Raw genomic sequence first — 19595 nt, forward strand, 5'->3', positions numbered from 1 at the left:
ACAAAGTGGCCGTGGAGGGTGTGAGTGTCCCCTGCTGAGAAATGGAGGATTTCCTCCCCTGTACTACTTTAAGGCTTGCCTTGTGGAGTCAAGTTGGCAGGGGAGAAGTTCCTGGCTGGACCCCAGCTGTAATTTGTCAGACCACACTTAGCACTGGTCCATCCGTGCTCTGGGCAGTTCCCAATTGGCCCCAAAGCAAGTGATGTTAAACTTAGTCTCAAAGCAGACAGGCTTGTCTTTAGATGCAAGGGGAATCTAGTTATGATAGGGAGACCTAGCTGATCTCACAACCGGAGTTTGTCTATTGATTATAGCATGCCTCCATTGGTAGCTTTTCTCCGACCTCACCTGAATTTCTGTATTTACATTCATGAAGCGGTTGATACCCATCTTGCTTCCCTAACGGATATGTAGAGGCAAGTTGCTATAAATGCCATTTGAAGAAATCAAGTTTACCCTACACATGCATTCTCTCCACACAGGAATCTTGCAGAAATTTTGGCATTCACCTCTGGCTGCTGTGAGTAGCACTGGGACAGCTTCACAAATTAGAGGAGCCCTGGACTCATTCCTGGGTTGCCAGGTCTTGGCCAGAATGAATTCTTACAAAAATATAGGTGGTTTCCAGTGAATCTGAATGACTGTATTTCGTGTCTGTGGATCATTTATAGACATGGAAGCAGGTGGTAAATTCCTCCCAACGAGAATTTTTCTCTTTTCTCTCCTTTCATGGGAGTTTAAAGCCAGAGTATATTTGAAGTAGATTTGGGAGTAGATTTGTCTGTTCTGGGAGCACAGGGATGTCTCTCAGGTCCTCATGAGCAAAGCTAGTCTCAGCAAATGTCTAACATTGAGTGTTAGAGTTTATTGAGATTTGGGATTATTTCTTCCAATCCCTCTTGGAGGGCAAAGCAGTTACTTTTTCTTTTTTTTTTTAAGTTTTTTTTTTTAGGTGTTTAATAGTTTTTACAAAGTATCTGTATATTCTCTAAATTAAAATGATGGTTTTACAGGTAACAGTGTTTAGATTGAGTTAATTCTCAACCTATTATAACAACAGAAGCACGAGTAGAAGGACATTATTAACACCTTACGTTGTGATGAAAATTGCTCATATCTGGGACTCTAGTCCAGACACACTGCCTCCTAAGACCGTTTTAAGAAAGAAAAAGCCTAATTCCTTTTGAAATGGGGGACTCTGTTTGAGCCCAAGCTGGGGTTCACGGCCAGGCCACCACAGGGGGATTTGACCAGCTTTGACTACATTTGCATGAGCACTGCAGGAAAGACACAGTTAAACAAGAGCAGCTGGACCCAGTCATGAAGCCTCCACATTGGGGGAGGGAGGGTGATTCTCAGTAATCCCTGTTGCTTAGATTGTCTTCTGCTCCAGACCTCCCTGAGCGTGATGGAGGTGGGGAGCAATGAGTCAAAATCCTCCTAAAAGGCTCTTTTGCTAAAACCCTAGAAAGCACTGAGTATGCACAGGAAGGGAGGGGGGAGAGTTTCTTGATTTCACAACACCCTAGCATGCAGGATCCCACTGCCCTGGGCCTGCCAGAGGCCAGTGGATGCTCGGCGGCACCAACTTTGTTCATGAGAACCTGAGAGAGATTCCTGGTGCTCCCAGAACAGGCGTGCAGCCCTTCCGGGCGCTGAAATCTGATCCGAGCAGGTGGGGCATGGAACGGAATGGGGATTCTTCCTCATGGAAGCTCATGGGCCTGTCCAGACTGGAGGGGGTTGGGCTATCTCCAGTTCCTCTGAACATATTGGAACTTTCACCTCTAAGAGGGGACGAGAGAGCTAGAGACTAGAGACTAGCTCTGTCTGATGTTCCACAGACTGCAGCCTCTAATTTATCTCCTTGGCATCTGGAATTATTCTATTTGGCAGGAGAGCCATTTCACTTAGTCTCCCTGCCATGGTCGGTTTACGAAACACCAGAATCCATATTTTGTTGCCCTTTCTCCGTTGCTTTGTAACCAAGGCCTCCTCCTGACACATACTGAGTAGCTGTTTTTGAACAAATTCTTTGGCTCCTGCGCACAAAATGGTATTTACCCATTTGCAAATTCCACCGTTGGTGTTTAAACAGTAATGCTTGACCTCCGCCGCTGGCCGTTTTCACTCTGGTGGGTCTGTAAGGACATCAGATAGTCCCATATGCTGCAATGTCTCAGCCGTGGCCCGGGAGCATGTCTTGAAGAGTAGGCTGCTTGGCAAATAAGATGCTGCGGGAAAGCTCTCCGGGAGCTTAACTACGTAAACCTGCCCGCACAGGTGTGTCCAAGCCAGATATCTGAGGGTGGCCTGGGAGCTCTCTGGCTGGAATGGGATGCCTGGTGGGACCAAGATAGAGGGGACTTCAAGAGTGGTGGACTTTATTAACAGCCCATGTGACCAGCACAGCATGAGAAGCTAATCCTCCTTTTCTTTCTTTCTTTTCTTTTTTTTTTTAAAGATTTTTATTTATTTATTTGACAGAGAGAGATCACAAGTAGGCAGAGAGGCAGAGAGAGAGAGAGAGGGAAGCAGGCTCCCTGCTGAGCAGAGAGCCCGATACGGGACTCGATCCCAGGACCCCGAGATCATGACCTGAGCCGAAGGCAGCGGCTTAACCCACTGAGCCACCCAGGTGCCCTAATCCTCCTTTTCTTGACCCAAGGTTCTCGTGTAGGACCCACAAAGACCTCACATTGGTCCCCCTTAAGTCATTTTGTCAGGACATGGAGAAAAAAACACGGGGACCCTGAGGTAGGGATTTTAACCCTTGGGCTTTGATGACGGTCCTTGGAGATAGCCGAGAAGTCTCCTGGAGGAGGAGATAAAGCACAGGAATCCCAACCAGGGATGGATGGCGTGTGTGTGGAGACAGAAAACCAGAAGCAGTAGGAATCCCAAGCTTGCAGCCTCACTCCATGGGTCAACAGAGGTGGTAAAAGGGTCATAAAAGTGCTTTCTTTGTGAGATGTGTGCGAGCAAAGGGACACATTGAGACAATGCGGCTCTTTTCAGCCTTGGCTGAGTCATTCATTCCTAGAAGCTTTTTGGTAGCCCCACCCTTCACGACTGAACCCACATTTTTAGAGCCCGCACTTTATCGGTGCCAGATAAGAGAGGACAGAAAGAGAGAGGCGTGGGGGAGGTGGTGGGAGTAAACAGGGACCCGGGATCTCCTCTGATCCTATGTCCTCGGAACAGGGACTGAAGCTCAGACCTGGGTTTATGTTTGTCAAGTAATCCAGAAATCCTTCCTCTTCCTCCCTCACCCCACCCCCAATCCCAATCTTTTACTTGGGACCCAGAGCCCCAGCCAGCTCCTTATCGTGTCCCCAAACTGTCAGGCATGGCTGGGCTGGGCATGTTCCTGGAGAGAGCAGGCATGTGCAATTTCTCTGGGGCTTTGGGGGGTGGGGTGTCGTCAAGGCCAGGAACACCTCAGTTTTAGGTGGAATCCACTACCACCCCCATATGGCATGACCCAACCATGACCCGATTTCCATATGGGACCGGGCAGAATAAAGAGTGCCATGAAAGATACTGGACTTCATGTTGAGATCCCCATCTCTTCTCTCAGGCTTTCTATTCCAGGGGCAATAAAAATTCCCACCCCACCAGAAGCCCTTCTAGGAAGTGTATCTGGGCACCTTCAATACTCCTGGAATCAACTCGCTTCCTGTCTAGATTCAGTTGTTCGGCCACCCAGAATGTTGCATTATTCGGGGTAGACAAAAGTTGTGAGAAGACACAATGTTTCAGGCAACCCACCTCGGTGGAATCATTTCTGTGTGCCTACTGGCTGGGAAGACTCTTGCAGAGAGTGAACGTAGTACCGGAGAAAGAGACAGCTGGAAAGAAGTGTGTACTGTGTGCCAGGCTCTCTGCTCACACTTTTGTGTGCTACAGCTTGTCCTTGTCCATTTTATTCTCCATAGGATTACATCCTTGCTTGCCTAGCTGGTTAGCTAACCCTCGGGTAAGTGAACTCCTTTGGGATGGGAACCTGGGCTCCCAACTCCCAAGTCGGGGTTCCTCCCATGTCCTTACATCCTCTCCTCTGCCTGGGTTTCCTTGAGGCTGTCCTGCTGGTGTACCCTCCAGCTGGGCAGATGTGTTTGGCTGTTGGTTGCTGACCCACAGATTCAGTTATGTCACCCTCTCCTGTGAAGATGTCTTTCCTGGAGTTGCCTCCACCTGGGGCATACTTCCTCAGAGCCCATTCGCTGTGTGCCGCTGGAGCAGCAGAGCCTGGGTGGAGAGTCAGAGAGTGACGTGAGATCTGGACAAGGTCAGTCCCACCGCCATACTGCCGGAGCCCGGCACATAGTAGGTGCTCAACTATTTCTTGAGCAGATGATTTACAACAGCAAATCCCAACACCCGAAACAAAAAGGCCCTGAGAAGAAATGGTTTCTTTTGTAATGTCCAGAGGCTAGAAAAACCACTTGACCTGGTTTTGTACAAAGCTTGCATTGAGTAGGCAGCTTTGCTCTAAAGTTCCTTCTAGTCCTGGTTCTACGATTCAGGAAAAGAAGCAGCATGTACCTCTCACGTGCCCTTCCTGATAGGATACTGGAGGGTCAAGAGGCAATTTATTAAAACTGAATGTCTGGTGGTTCTGTTTGATGACTAACGCATGTCTATACGATGGAATTCCAAGTTGACCATATTTTTTCTCTAATCTTTGTTAGAAGGGACACAGTTTCACAGATCTACTGCTCCCTTCCCATTCTCATGCTGCAGCCACGCCAATGGGCACCAAGTGCTTGCTTGTGCCAGGTGCCGTGCCGGGGGCCCAGCTGTGAGCGTGGCACACTCAGGCTTACATCTGGCCTTGGAGACAGAGGACAATCACAATAGAACCCTGGGCTTCAGTGACAGCATATTTGCTTTAGGCTCCTGACATGTTCCCTCCAGTTTCATGAAAAAGAGATTATGGAAAGAGGCAGGATTAGTATCAGGACAGCTGCTCATTAAAAAAAAAAAAAAAAAAAGAAAGAAAAAAAAAGAAAAAAGAAAGAAAAAAGAGGAAAAAAAAAGAAGTGAGGTCATGGCAAATTTTTGGCCAAGTTGGATTTTTTTTTAGTGGCCTGGTGAGTTTTTCAAACTTTGCAAAGCTGCCTCCAGTTGATGCTTGGCCCCTAACTTTCATGTTTATTTCTGTTGCACTGTGGAACTCTTTTCCAGCTCACATGTGTTTCGGGGTCAGGTGTGTCCCTTTGGAGCCCTTGCAGCAACCCAGAGGCAGAGCACACTGCAAACACACATTTGCACACTGCTTGTCCCAACACACTCACTTCCTGCCTGCCTTTCTGTCCAGGAGGACTGGGCTGGACAGGTTCAAAGGAGACCTCAGGGCTCCCTTACTGTCCCCATCAGACCCCGGGCTGGGGGCCAAGCCCAGGCCTCCAGCATTGACCCTTAGCCTACTGGGCCTGAATGCAATGTCCCCAGGTCTCCACAGCAAAAGGATTAAGTCGACCTTTCCTCTTCTCTATGACGGACAGCCCTGCTTCCTACCAGCTTTTCCAGATTTTTGTAGGCCCCTCTGTGGACTTGGGGCAAGGGGTGTATTTTGACCCAGGGAGAAAGCAATGTGCTGTTTCATGGCTCCCCCTGCTTGTCTTTGCTCCTGCTCCAATTCCTTCCTCTCTCTGGTTGTACCCATGGAGCTCCTGTCCTGCTCCCATCTCTTCCTCCCCTCACTTTCTTCCCTTCCATTTGATCTTCATATTTATTTAGTCTCTAAGATTTAAATTTTTTTTATTTTTAAAAGATTTTTATTTAACACACACAGACAGAGATCACAAGTAGGCAGAGAGGCAGGCAGAGAGAGAGAGGAGGAAGCAGGCTCCCCGCCGAGCAGAGAGCCTGATGCGGGGCTTGATCCCAGGACCCTGACATCATGATCTGAGCTGAAGGCAGAGGCTTAACCCTCTGAGCCACCCAGGCGCCCTTATTTAGTCATTTTGAAGTTAAATGATACTTGTTTTAAGTGACTCAGGCTCCACAAAGCATAAGTAATCAAGATGACCTTGGACTCACAAACTTGGGGAGAAGCATGACCCCTAATGTTCAGATACTGGAAGTCTGAGCCTCCAACCTGAGGACAACAGGAAGTCCCCAGGTGCTTTGTGGGGGGCTCTGATGAGTGCTGGGATATTCCAAAAACCTTCCTCATGGACACCTGTCAGTCTGGTCACCCACCTCACCCTGAAGCATTGCCTCAAGATCCTAGGTCGGTGCCATCTGGCTTCTTCCCAACCTAGCCTTCGGGGATCCCTGAAGCCTCCTGAAGCACAGCTCTGCCCAGATGGTAACAGTCAACAAGTTCACTCTGAAGACTCGGGATCACAGAAGCATGACAGAGTAAATAGCAATTGCTTCCAGAATCATCTGTTTTAGGAAGGCCTACAAGTCTCAGTCTGATTTCTGTTCCCTGGTGAGGGCCAGTTGGGCCTCCAACATGGATTTCAGTGCATCTTCACTAACTCACGATCCAGGTCCAATTCCACCGTACTCCTGGAGATATAAGAACCACCTCTACCCTACTTCCTCACTGTCAATAACATCCCTCGGTTTTTGATAGCAAACAAAATTGTCACGGGGAATACCAACCGCCTCATTCATAAGATTCCGTTTCGTTTCCCTGGCCTGGAAAAGACAATCACAATATTCAACAGAGCATAGTGCATTCAGGGCTTCAGAGCTCTTCAGCAGAACAGAAGGCTTTTGTCTCACTTATGGTCCTGCTTCCAGAGTGTGGGGAAGTTATACCTTTGGATGCCCATGAGTGAGTAGCTCTTGGCAGAACACCTACAATAGCAGCCACCCCACTCCCACGACCTTCACCTTCACCACCATCACCCCCATGACCGCCACCATCACGACCACCGCCACCGCCACGACCATGACCATTCCCATCGCTACATCACCATGACCGTCACCTTCACCATCACCACCGCCATCACCATCATGACTATTATCACTATGACCATCACGACCATCACGACCACGACCATGACCGTCACCAGCATCACCACCATGGCCGTCATCTTCACCACCACCACCACTGTCCCCATCACCGCCAGCGCCACCATCACCACCATGACCATGACCATCACTAATCAATACTATCACCATAGTTACCACCTTCACCACCATCCCCGCCACCATCACTAACCAGGGAAGGCACAGTCTCAAAGACCCATTTTATAAATCAGAGAGAGACGAATAGTGTAGGGCATCACTTATATGTGGAATCTAAAAAAGCTGAACTCTGAGAAATAGAAGTAGAGTGGTCACCAGGGGCCCAGGGGTGGGAAGTGGAGACATGTTGATCAAAGGGTACAAAATTCCAGTTATAAGGTTAACAAGTTCTAGGGATTTAATGTATAGCATGGTGGTTATAACTAATGGTATTGTATTATTACTGACAGTTACTAAGAGAGAAGATTTAAAATTTTCTCAGTATAATGAAAAAGTAATTCTGTGACAGTGGGAGGCATTAACTAATGCTATGGTAGTAATACTTTTGCAATACATAAATGTATCAAATCAATACACTATGTACCTTAAATATCAATTATATCTTGGGGCGCCTGGGTGGCTCAGTGGGTTAAGCCGCTGCCTTCGGCTCAGGTCATGATCTCAGGGTCCTGGGATCGAGTCCCGCATCGGGCTCTCTGCTCAGCAGCGAGCCTGCTTCCCTCTCTCTCTCTCTCTGCCTGCCTCTCTATCTACTTGTGATCTCTCTCTGTCAAATAAATAAATAAAATCTTTAAAAAAATATCAATTATATCTCAATAAAGTGGGGGGAAAAGACCATGAGAAGTATCTGAATTTGAGTTATTTCACTGACACTGGTCACCTCAAGAACATCCCCTTTATCTGCATGGATCCAATTCTCCACGGTGGTCCCTTGAGAAGAGAAGGAAGAATTGACCAAGATACAGGTGCTAATGTTCTAGATGGTAGAAACAATCAGAGTTCTTCAGTTGAGGTCCACAAATGGAATTCAGGAGTCCATGAATTTGAAAAGTAAAAAAATTATATCTTTATTTTCACTGATCTCTCAGTGAGTTTTGACACTTTGGGGTTCACAGTACCTGTGACTTTGTCACCAATGTAGGAAGCACAGACATTTTCATACCACACAATGGTCATAGACATCTTGAGATATTGTGTATGGTCCTTGCTTTTTCGAAATGGCAGTAGGCATTACACTTGCTGCTACATCTATTAATGCATTATATTACATTATGTAGTGCATTAGTAAAACCCACAGTCTGCTTCAAAAAGATCTGTTTTTTAAAGATTTTATTTATTTGACAGAGATCACAGGTAGGCAGAAAGACAGGCAGAGAGAGAGAGAGAGAGAGAGAGAGAGAGGGAGAGGGAGAGAGAAGCAGGCTCCCTGCTGAGCAGAGAGCCCGATACAGGGCTTGATCTCAGGACCCTGAGATCATGACCTGAGCCGAAGGGAGAGGCTTAACCCACGGAGCCACCCAGGAGCCCCCAAAAGATCTCTTTTAAAAAATACTTTATTTAGTTTTAAAATAATTATTTTCCTTTTTTTATCCTATACATTTTGTTTAAAAGTTGTTAAGAACCCCTGACATAAGTTCAGCTTCTGTGACTTCAATATATTTCAGAGCTTGCTTTTATTGAGTGTCTAACGTAAATAGAAGTCTCTCTCCCTTGATGTCTACTCCAGCAAGTAACCATTATTTACAGCTGGCATACCTTGAAGACTCTTTTTCAAAGCAGACACAATTAGTATATGCATATACATAATATATGCGTATTGTAATTCATAAGCTATTTTTAATGCAATCACTATACATATTCTGCTTTTTTCACTTGACCTCTCTCCTTGTTGTGGTGCATAAATTGCCTCCATCCTTTTGGATCACGTTGAGGTGCCAGCGTTCTTTATCCATTCCTGAGGGATACGAAGGTTGATTCCAGGTTTTCCTCTATTCCGGAAACCTAGTATTGGCGCAGGTGGTCTTGATGTCTTTCCTGAGGGAATCCCCTCCCCTCATCTTCTCATGTCCATGTCCTGAGTGTCTCAGTCACGTTTGAGGACCTGTTCCTGAGGAAATTGAGGTGAGTGGGCTATCATGGATGGGAGCCCCATGTTTGAACTTCTTTTCCAGTAGACTTTGAAGATACTTACTTGCCTATGGGCGGGAGAGTTCTGGCCTCTGAAATGCTCAAACAGGAGGACCAGATAGCCTGGTGCTCGAGGGATCTCCAAGCAGGATAGCAGTAAAGCAAAGCAGGGGTAGTGACTACTTTATCCTTCTGTTTATGTCCTCTAGGTCCCTGCATCGTGTCTCATTCAGGATTCCTTGCACAGTTGCACAGGCTGAGAACGGCATTACTGATGGGGGTAGGGACGCAGTTTCACATAGACTCTCATGAGAAGGAAACTCCCTGAATAACATAACATGACAATGCTGGCCTTATTGGTAGAAATGGCTAAATTAATGTTTCCTTTAAAAAAAATCATTGTTTTTAAAAAAAAATCATTGTTTTTACAAAGATGGGATCTTACAAAATACATTTCTCCCCCCCTCCCCAGATTTTATTTTTAAGTAATCTTTACACCCAGTGTGGGGATTGAATTTATAACCCTGAGATCAAGAGTCCACGCTCTACCAACCGAGCCAGCCATGTGCCCACAAAAGCATTTCTTCAGCTTTTCTCACCTAACAATACCTCATGGATGTCCTTGAAGTCGACAGGTAGAGCTCTAACTCACTCTTCTCAAGAGCTGGATGACACTTCGTGGTAATCAGTGCCTCCCGATTTGATTTGCTTGTTTGATTTCCACAAAATCTTAGAGCTCTAGGGTTCCTTTCTCCCCAGTCTGCGCTCAGATTTGGCTTGGTGGAGTAATGCCCTATGTTTGTATGAAACATACAGATTTTCAGGGTGTTATTGCACCTTACTTAATGCTTCAGCCACCCTAAGATGGGGAAGACCCAGGATAAGAGAAGGTCCTAGGTTCACACAAGCAGAGAAATTATATCTGACTTCCAGAACTGTTTTCCTCACCAGACGGCATGGCCACTCTACATAGGCATCTATCAGCCCTTCCTGATTCACTTTGAGGAGTTCCAGTTGGGAAGGGTGGTGGCTGAGTGACCCATATTGAGGCTGGGGGGTAGGTAGAGGGTGAAGGTGGGTCACCTTGAAAAATGAGAACCAGAAGACCAACCTGTTCCCTAAGAGCGATGGACAGCCATAGCAGGGTTTGAGGCAAAGCAACAGTTCAATCTATAAGCAGAGGCCAAAACCAGTTTGGCTTTCCTCTCTCACTGACCTGGCTCATCAATAACTCAATGCTGAACCTTAAAGATGGAGCAGATGAAGAGAAGATATGAGGCTTGCCTTTGAGGAACTCATAAATAATTTTAAAAAGTATATATGGGAACTTCCATACCAAATCAGAGTTGTCACCTTCAAAGTCATTCATGTGAAAGGTTTTGTCCTTATTACCAAGAAGGCTGGGCCTGCTCAGGGATTTTGAGCTCCATTTTTGGTAACTCATTTTCTGAATTGGGTCATGGGCTATCCCAACAAACAGTTGCTTTAGAACCATAGAATGACTGAGTGAGTAGATTTGTTCGAGATCATTTTATAGAGATCCTTTAATCTCATGCAATTATTTTGAAGATGAGAAAGAGGGTCAGAGAGGCCCACTGATTTGGTTGAGTATTTGACTTCAGTACATCCAAGTCTTCCAGGTCTTCTGCTGACATGTGCCATGGACAAGGTAAGTGGGCCCGGTGGCTTGAGTGCTGAGGAGCTCCTGGTAGACTGGATGAGGGTAGGTGGAATTCCTTGGAGAGAGCTTTCTGGAAGAGGTGAAGATTTTAGAGCCAGGCTTGGAGAGAGAGAATGATATGAATGGGTGTGGAGGACAAGGTGGGGCATCCCAGGTATATTCAAAAGTGGATTGCTGTTTATAATTCCTTTCCTTTTTTCCTTCCTTCTCTCTTTCTCTCTTTTCTTTGATTTGTTTGCTTATTTTATTATTATTATTTATTTATTTATTTATTAAAGATTTTATTTATTTATTTGAAGGCAGAGATCACAAGTAGGCAGAGAGGCAGGCAGAGAAAGAGAGAGAGAGAGAGAGAGGGGAGCAGTCTCCCCGCTGAGCAGAGAACCTGATGTGGGACTCGATCCTAAGACTCCGAGATCATGAACTGAGCTGAAGTTAACCCACTGAGCCACCCAGGCACCCTGTTTACTTATTTTAGAGTGAGCACAAGCAGGGGGAGAGGGAGAGGGAGAATCTCAAGCAGACTCTCTGCTGAGCACAGACACCCCACCCCCCAACTTGGGGCTTGATCTCAGAACCCCAAGATCATGACCTGAGCCCAAATCAAGAGTTGGATGCTTAATGAACTGAACCCCTCAGGTGTCCCTTTACAATTCCTTTCCTAAACAAAAAACAAATTGGTGAACCATAGATTTTCCTAAAAAAATTTTTTTTTAATTAAAAAATAAAATTTCCTACCCTCCCCCCAGAACACACTAGGCAGATGGTGTTTGCCACTGTGTCCTCCTGCAAGGACGTTCTTGGTTTTGTGTGGACTCCAAGAAAGGTTGGACTTGAGTTTTGTGCAACTTCCTGAGCTCATCTCTTAGTCCATCCTCTTCCCATCTATTTACTCTATCTTTGTGCACAATGCTTTGAAGGACAGCTCATATCTCCTCCAATTCCTGGCATCCCATCCAGGCATCTGCAACTCTCCACTTGGAAGCTTTCTCCCCATGCCCTGGTGTGGAACCTATCCTGAGCTATCACCCAGGCAAACTCTAGATTATTGAGCCATCCAGAAATAAAGGGGCCCCTTTCTGGGGGATGTTCTTTTATTTTGCATTTTACATGGGGCAAAGGAGCTATTAATGGAAAAAGCAATTTGTGTGCAGTAAAACTAAAAAAACAGGCCACAGAATATAATGCAAAGTAATTCTCTCCCACACCTCCCTGCCTGACCCCCACTCTTCTTCCCCTTCCTGGAAGCTACCACCGTTATTTGATGTGCATCTGTTTGGAAATTTTCTCTGTATTTTCTTAAAACCGGGGCTCAGATTATGTCACATCTCTGGGTGTTAAGCCGGAGTCCCTCAAACATCCGATGCTCTTCAACGCCCCCTCTCCTCTGGAATACCTCCCTCCTGCTCTATTTGGCACCCGCTGCTTCAGCCTCCCTGGCCCCTGGCTCTTCCTCTATCCTGCCACCAGGCTTGCTTCTGGGGCCTTTGCACTGCTGCCTCTTCTGGCAGGACCGCTCTTCCCATCCAGGTGCGAAGCCCCTCTCCCTTACCATCCCCAAACCTTGGCTTTTCTCAGCTTTCCTCTGAGAACCTGATTGACGGTGGCATCTCTGTCCCTGTACCCCTCATCTCTTCATTATCCACATGACTTTCCACCCTGTCCACTTACTCTTCTCCCCGTTGATATAAGAAGCTAAAATATAATATAATAAGGCTGTGAGCTCCACACAGGTTATATACATGAAAAGAGGATTTCGTCTATTTTGTTCACCGCGTAGAAAAGCTTCTTGCACGCGGAGGATGCTCAGTAAAGCTTTGTTGCGCAAATGTGCAACTGTGTACCCAAATGCGCATGCGCAGGCACACACGGTCCACCCCCTGGTTTTCACGTAGCAACCTTGGAGCTTGTTTCTCTTCTAACACATAGAGCAACCGCCTCCGTTTACTCGGCTGCGGAGTTTACTGCTGTGTGACTGTTCATAGTGCATGCAACCAACATTTCACCAATTTAATCTCTCGGTGAACGTCTAGGTGGGCTCAGTTCTCTCGCTCAGACAAAGGCGAGGAGTGTGCGCAAAGACATCTTCAGGATGAGTTCCTGCAAGTGCGGTTGCTGGGTGTGTGCATTCTTACTTGGACAGATATTCGGAAAAGGTCACACCTGTCTATGCTTCCCTCCACAGTCCAGGAGAATGCTGGTTTCTGCACATCTTAGGCAACATTGGGCATTATCAAAGTTTTGATCTTTGTCACCCTAATTAGTAACAACAAAATTGTTTTTGACAGTGTAGTAACAAATTTTATAGATTATAATCTGCCTTTTATTTTTTATTTTTTTTTTGTTTTCTTTATAAGTTATATTGAGATCCAGAATAAGGAAAAAAAAAACCAAGAATGCAATTTTGTGCTTCAGAAATGCATTACACATGATACTAGGTGACACATGGATCCATTAGTCTAGTAGACCCCCCACCCTTCAGTACATAAAGAGCCCCTGAAAAAGGTTTCTTGGTTTGAATTTTTAAAGCACAAAAATGTACACAAATTAGAAAGCAATTAGGGCAAATGTGCTGATGTGGAGGGTCAAATAAAGTGAAAATGGGACAAATGTAAACATAGTATTGTTAGAATGAATGTGCCAACTTATTAAACAAGTGACATATTGTCCTTTGGACCTGTTTGTTTATTAACAGTGCCAGAAATCATGACGCTTGCAGGAGAAATGCAGTCATCAGTGCTATGTACGTTTCTCTCCATAAATACTCTTCTGCATTTAGCTGATGCGATCAATTAGGCTACCATTGTCATAGAAAGTATTGCCCTACAAGTATATATTCCATAAGTCTGATTTTTTAAACACTGATGTCTCCATATTCCTGTTCTCTTCTTTTCTTCTTTTTTTTTTTTGTGCTTAATTAGTAAAATTAGATGGGAAATGGATCTGAATCCTGATTGTGGAAATAGAAAGGACTACTTCTAAGGTATAAAATTATGTGATTGATAATGTGTGGCAATTCCGATGAGGAAGAAAAGAAAGCGCTAAAGCAAACTCCCAAGTTCCTTTAGCTGGCTGATGTGGTCCCATGGGATGTGAACCCTAGCTCTCCTGCAGGATTCCACCATATAATCTGCCTTTTAAAATATGCCATTTCTCTTTCCCTCTGTCTGTGTGTGAAGTTCTTGTTTATATGTTTTGCTTGTTAAAAAACTTGAGTTGTTGGCCTTTGGCTTGGTTCAGGAGTCCTGTTTTCATATTAAGCTCTTGATATATCTGTCCTTTAACCATAACCTATCTTCCAAATATTTCCTCCATATTTTCATTTGTATTCTGATGTCATTTTAGTGTCTTTGGTATGAACGAAACTTTAAATATTTGTACAATCAACCTCATCGATATTTGTTCTTATAGCTTCTGAGTTTGTCTTAAAAGACTGTCTCCACTTCCAAGATGACATAAAAAATGACCTTGTGTTCTTTTCTGATATTTTCGTGACTTTTCACTTTTTTAAGCATACAGTATGAGGACATTTTTTATAAGGACATGAAAGAAGACCATTTGTGGAATAATCCATTTTCTCCTCAATGATTGGACGTTTGCCCTTTTTTAAACATTAAATTATCCTGTTTTCCAGGACTTTTAGGACTCTTCATTTTGGCTCATTGATCTGTCTGCCTGTTTATGGGCCAGAATCAAATTGTTTTCATTAATGCAGCTTTAAAATCTGTCTTTCCTTCCAATAAGCCTAAGCTCAGAGGACCTTTCTGTAATTTTTTCCTGATGGTCACTGAGACTTTGGGTAAGACTGAAAGCGATTTTTAGGTTGTGAAATTGCCCTCTTTTCTCTTAGGTGACCAGAATGGTGCTTGGAATATAAGCTTCTTGATCCTGTTAGCTGATGAGGCTGTTTTCCTTCTGAAAGGTTAAATCTCAGGACAAGGTGATTGTAAGATAAAAGCTGTATTCCTTCACCTCCCTGGTTATGGTTATGAAGCCATAACCCTGCTTGCAACCAAACCTGTTGAAGTCAGGCCATGGCTTAGGTGATCCTTAGCAGGTGTGATAGGGAGGGTCAAAATGTAAATTTGCCAGTTCATGGAGCCAGCTGAAGTTATGCCCTTTTCACCTAAGGGGAAAAAAATAACATCAAAAATAGGAAAAGAATGCAAATCAGAAAAAAAAAATAATCCCACCGTTGTCACCCTTGGAATATAGCTGTGGCAAATGATTTTATCAAAAACTAAAACAAGGGGCACCTGGGTGGCTCAGCGGGTTAAGCCTCTGCCTTCAGCTCAGATCATGATCTCAGGGTCCTGGGATCAAGCGGGCTCTTTGCTCCGCAGGGAGCCTGCTCCCCCCCCCTTCTCTCTCTGCCTGCCTCTCTGCCTACTTGTGATCTATCAAATAAATAAATAAAATCTTAAAAAAAAACTAAAACAAAAAAACAAAAAACAAAACAGAGAAGGAACCTCCCCCACAACCCCCCGCAACCTCCCCTCCGCCCCCCCAAAAAAACCCCTGAAAGCATGAAGCATGGGCTTCAGCTGTGGGGCTGACATTCATCAGAACTAGTATAGAAATGGCTGACTTTCCTCAGCTCCTTCCTGACCTGCCTGAGGGCTGCTTGAAGTCCCTGGACACCGATCCAGTGGGAGCTTGGTATGAAGTTAATGTTTGGAGTGGGTGAGGTGTAGGACGCACAAACAGATATTTAGACATTTTTTTCCTTTTGCTTTCTTCTCATAGAATATTCCTGGCTTCCACAGGAACAGGCCCCCATTGTGCACCCCTGCCCTGGGCAACTTGGCAAGGGTGCTGTCCGCGGCCTTCAGGAGAGACCATCTTTGAGAGTGTGTGAAGACCTTGGGGAGCAGAACTCAGCTCCTTGGAGAAGTAGCCACAAGACAGCTCCAGACTCATCCCCACTCAGCCCCACTCTGACTGAGCAGTCACGAGTCAGCAGCTGGCTGCCTTCTGCTCCCCTCCCCCAAGCATCTAGGGCCACAGAACCATCCAAACGTCATGATCAGGGAATAAAGGTGCCCAGAGCTGACGCTAATGAGCCAAGATGAGCCCACCTCATTTACACACACATGCCAGTGAACACCATTCAGCGCCGGGCATTCTTATCCCTCTTTCTCAAAGACCACGTTGAGATGTGTCTGAAATGGACAAAGGCAGGTGAGGGGTGACAGGGCTGTGAATACTGCTCAGGGGATAAGGAAGTTACCTGCGTTCAGCCCAGAGAAACCTCAGAGCCCTCCTGGCAGCTCAGTGTCAAGCTCAACTGATAGGTGTTGGGTTGGGGGAGGGGTGGCAAGAGGGGCCAATGCACCTGTAACTGGGCAGGCCTGTGGGACCTCCTCCTGGGTGCTGATGCTGAAATGCCCCAGGGCTCTAGCTGACTACCTACTTGATTCTCGGGGGTCTCCCCATTCTCGAACCTTCACACTCAGGCTGAATTACACCTGATTTTTCAGCTTGCAGGGGGCAGATGATGGGATTTCTCAGGCTTTATAAGCACATAAGCCAATTCCTATAATAAATGTCCTCTTGTACATCTCTCTGTATGTCCTACTGGTTCTCCTCCTCTCGAGAACACTGATTAATTCTCTTGGGGAGATCGATGATGTAAGTCCTGGTCTGAGTCCGAAAGCCAGAGAACCAAGGGCACCAATTGGTCTCAGCTCAAGCAGAGGGTGAGAATTCCCCCTTCCTTCATTGTTCTGTTCTCTTCAGGGCCCCCAGTGCCTTGGAGGAGGTCCACCTGCATTGGTGAGGACGGACCTTCCCTCCGTCCACCCATTCAAATAGTAATCTCTTCTGGACACACACTCAGAAATCACATTTTATAAGCTATTCAGGCATCCTTTCGCCTAGTGAAATTGACACAAGAAAGGAACCATCACAGCCATCCTCAGGAGGCCTGGGAAGTTGGGATGCTGGCGTCGAGAGATGACTGTGTAGCCTTGCTTTCCCCAGCAGAGCAGTAGACACTACCCAATATTCTTAGCTCTACCTACACACCTGCTCACCAAGGAGAGGCTCCTGTCAGCTGTCTGATGGGCATCTGCTTCCTATGGCTGTTGAAGCGATTACAGGAGATCATGTCTGCTGCAGTGGTGGTAATTACGGTTGTGTTTGTCTCTCGAGTGCTTCCTGTGGGCCAGGTACTGCTCTGAGTCAACTCTGTGTGCCTTCATTCAGTCCTCCCAAAACCCGTCAGGAAGGTCTTTTCCTTGCTCCAGTTTTTTAGAGATAGATCACAGTGAGGTGAGTTTAAAAAGGCCCTGGCTCATAGAAAAAAAATCTCAGGAAACGTGGTGGCTGGAGCAAGCCGAGCTGATAAGAGTCAACTGTGTGCATCTCTTTCCAGCTCCTCTTAAATGACATGTTAGCAGCTGGAAATTAAGCATGGCGGGAGTATGAAATAAGCAAACATTACAAATCAGGGTGGGTTTTTTTCCCTTTTTTTTTCATTAAGAAACCCACTTTACCTCGATGACCACTAATATTATATTTCTATTTGCATAGAAACCACCTTAGAATTGGTTCTTACTAAAATTAATATGCTCCAAGAAGGCACCCTCCCACATTTCTTAAATGGAGGCTAGGTCTTCATCAGACAATCCCACCAGGGAAGAGCTCCACTTCTGCGGGCTTCCACTGTGGGAGCAGGAGAAAGACGTACCAGGTGCCTATGATCAGGAGCAAATGGTTTGGAGAAACTCCAGGTACAGGTTGGAAAGTCACAGATGGCTTGTCATCATCACATATCTTTTCTGAATAAGCCCCGGAAAGAAAAGATGTTGTCCAGAAGATCCCTGCGGGGGGGAGCTGTAAAAAGAGGGAGTCTTTCCTGGAAGAGGCTGGAGGAGAGGCAGCTGGCTGGGCAGAGCAGGTTGAACGCGGGGTAATGGGGTAACTTGCAGCTCCAGCCCGGTGTCCACCTCCCTGCAGGAACACGGGGAAGTCACTTGGAATCTCTGCTCTTTGCCATAAAACAGGGGGATTGATCTAGAAAAAGCTCCAGAAGTCATCTAGTCCATCATTGGCACACACGATGGCTTTGTTCACAGAATTCCCTGAACATTATACATCGCCGCACAAATGCAATGGCCACGGTTTTCAGGATGACATTTCTCCTTGTTTAAGCCCAGACAAACCAAGATGTGTTCTGACAAAGGCAGCTGACTCCATGTTTGGATGGCATGGCTAAGGAGCAGAGACAGAAGAAACACATCACGTGTCTACATCTTGTTTATCAAGCGATCAAATGTTTAGGGAGGACTCATGGTTATGGGCTCTGAGCCTCCAACCCTTGCAAACACTCCTCCTGCTTGTTTGCGACAACGTGTTGTCATTTCCCCGTCCCTGGGTAATTGTGAGATTCAGTGGGGAGGGCGGGGTTCACATTGCATTCACGTCTTCATTCAACAAACGCGTGTTGAAACCTACTATGCGCTTCATAGGTTATCAGAGACGATGGGACAAAATTCTTCTCTGTTGGGGGTTCATGGGGGGAGGATGGCAGGGAGGGATGCCAAGAAAGGAAGGGGTGGGAAGAGAGGGCAGGCCACTGAAGAGCACAGAGGGCCTGACTGGGGACTGGAGGTGGGGTTGATGTGGCTAATTCGACTTTAGCGGGAGCAGCTCAGTAGGGACCCAGCCCCTCATGACCTGGAACATTCGATGCACTTGGAAGAGTGACGGGAGACCCTGGGGCCATGGCAGACATAAAATGATGTGAGATGAGAAAGCTGCAAGCAAGGTGAATGGCGAGTCTAATTGGGGTGAGCCGAGCTACCAGGCGAGGCCCCGCCACGGCTGTGGTTACCATGGGCCCCAGGGCAGAGGAGGGGCACAGCCTGGGGAGGGCCCGGGTACCAGGCTGTGCTGCTTGTCCTGAAGGGCACATGCCATGCCCTGAGCTGCTGCGTGCGTTCAGAGTGACCGCGGGCAGCTGGTAACTCCATTCCAACACCCGAGATGCAACCCGAGAGCCCGGAATCCCTGTGCTTGGGGCCCTGGGCAGGTGGAACAAGCCAGACACATGGGGAACATTCCTCAGCCTTCATACTCCCCGAAGCTGGAAGCAGGCTCTGCAAACTGGGGCCTCTGCCTGAGTGTCCCGGGGTGGTCCAACCCCCTCCCCAGGTGGTAGTGAGCACCCTGTATCGAGAGAAATCAAAAAACAAAAAACAAAAAACAAAAACCAACCCACGATTCCGTGCGTGTATCCTAGAAGGGCTTCTAGCATCAGACCAGCGCTGGGGTTAATGAGCATGAAGGTTGCTTCTAACGCTGAAATTCTATCCTTTCGTGGAAGTGCATTTGTGTTGTCCAGAGGTATTTATAAACCAAGACTCAATAAAGCAAGTCCTGCAAGGCAATGCCTTGCTCCAGAAAGCGGCCCAGGGCTTCCAGACTGGGCCCTGCCTCACCTTGGTGCTCCCTGGGCTAGGGGAGTGCATCTTCCGGCTAGTACCTTGCACGGGATTTGATCGTCTGTGCATAAAGCTCCATGGCTCCAACGACACCAGAAGCCCCCTAAGGGCAAGGACTGCCCCTTTCTCCCCTTTCAACCCCAACATTTTGCACATTGCAGGGTACAGGAGGCACCCCGCGAAAGGCTGGGGAGCAGAATTAACGTGGGCCGTAGAGCAGGCCAGCTCCTGGTGTCTCTCCTTCGAGCCACTCAGCTTAGAGCACCCTATCCCCAGATGTAAGAACTTAGTGCCCCAGGACGGGGGTGTCAGGAAAATGCCCCCCCCCCCCATGTTCTTCCTTCCTT

The sequence above is a fragment of the Meles meles genome, chromosome 18, assembly GCF_922984935.1.
Source record: "Meles meles chromosome 18, mMelMel3.1 paternal haplotype, whole genome shotgun sequence".
In the NCBI taxonomy this organism is placed as follows: Eukaryota; Metazoa; Chordata; class Mammalia; order Carnivora; family Mustelidae; genus Meles; species Meles meles.